The following is a 1,033-nucleotide window of genomic DNA, read 5'->3' as shown; positions in this document are numbered from 1 at the left end:
TGTTTTTAAAAGTAGGCTTTCTATTTTAGAGCAGTTTTAGCTCATAGCAAAATTGAGCAGAAAGTACAAAATTCCCACATGCCCCTAACTCTACATGTGCACAGACTCCCCCAAACTTTTTTCTTTTACTTTACGAGTGCCATAGGAAAATGTTTGTAATGTAAAAATTCAAACAAGTCAGTGATAAGAGTAAAAAAGGAAAAGTCCCTTTTTACTATCACCTCCCAAGTCCTTCCCCTTCTCAGACATGACCACTGTTAGCAGGGGTCTCTTTCCAGCACCTTCACTGTACATACTTTTATATAGACGTTTATACAATTGTTTTATTGTTTTTCACATAAGTGGCATCATCCCATATATTATCACAACTTTTTATTTTATTTTATTTTATTTTTACTTAATGTCTTTGAAATCATTCCATGCAAACATTTATTATCACGTCATCTTTCTTTAAGAATCTGTAGCCAACATACCTATAAGGGAATGAGTTTCAGCTATTAAAAGGGTGGAGTAAGTCTTTCTCTAGGTTCCGCCGTGGAGAGCTAGCTGAAGTGCAAGCTACACGGAGAGAGAGAGAGTGCGAAACGAGGGAGAGAGAGAAAGCTACAGCGTAGTGTGTTTTGGTCCCATTTTTGTTTAAAGAAACATTCTCTATGTGTGTTATCATATGTGTAGAAGAAAATCAGTTTGTACACCAAACTCTTTTTCCCCCAGCTTTACTGAGATATAATCAACAAATAAAATCGTATGTATGTACGGTATACAACATGATGTTATATATGTGTACGTGGCAGAATGATGACCACACTCAAGTTAGTTCACACATCCATCACCTCACCATTTGTGTGTGTGTGCTGACAACACTTAAGACTTACTCTTTTAGCAAATTTCAAATATACAATACAGTATCATTAACTGTAGTTACTGTGCTGTACACTAGATTCCCAGAAACCAAACTCTTTATGGTGCCTTATCTTTTTTTTTTTTTTTTGTCTTTTTTGTGACCGGTAAGGGGATCGCAACCCTTGGCTTG

At 36.2% G+C, this 1,033-nt stretch overlaps 1 protein-coding gene across 1 annotated transcript in view; it reads left to right on the top strand.

The window, feature by feature from the left end:
* ACACB (acetyl-CoA carboxylase beta) overlaps positions 1-1,033 on the top strand; it is a 121,416-nt gene that overhangs the window by 40,652 nt on the left and 79,731 nt on the right. The gene's annotated exons all lie outside the window — the stretch shown is intronic.

The sequence above is a fragment of the Galeopterus variegatus genome, unplaced genomic scaffold, assembly GCF_000696425.1.
Source record: "Galeopterus variegatus unplaced genomic scaffold, G_variegatus-3.0.2 Scaffold529, whole genome shotgun sequence".
In the NCBI taxonomy this organism is placed as follows: domain Eukaryota; kingdom Metazoa; phylum Chordata; class Mammalia; order Dermoptera; family Cynocephalidae; genus Galeopterus; species Galeopterus variegatus.
The sequence above is the reverse complement of the archived record's forward strand: the minus strand, read 5'-3'. Positions and strand labels throughout refer to the sequence as shown.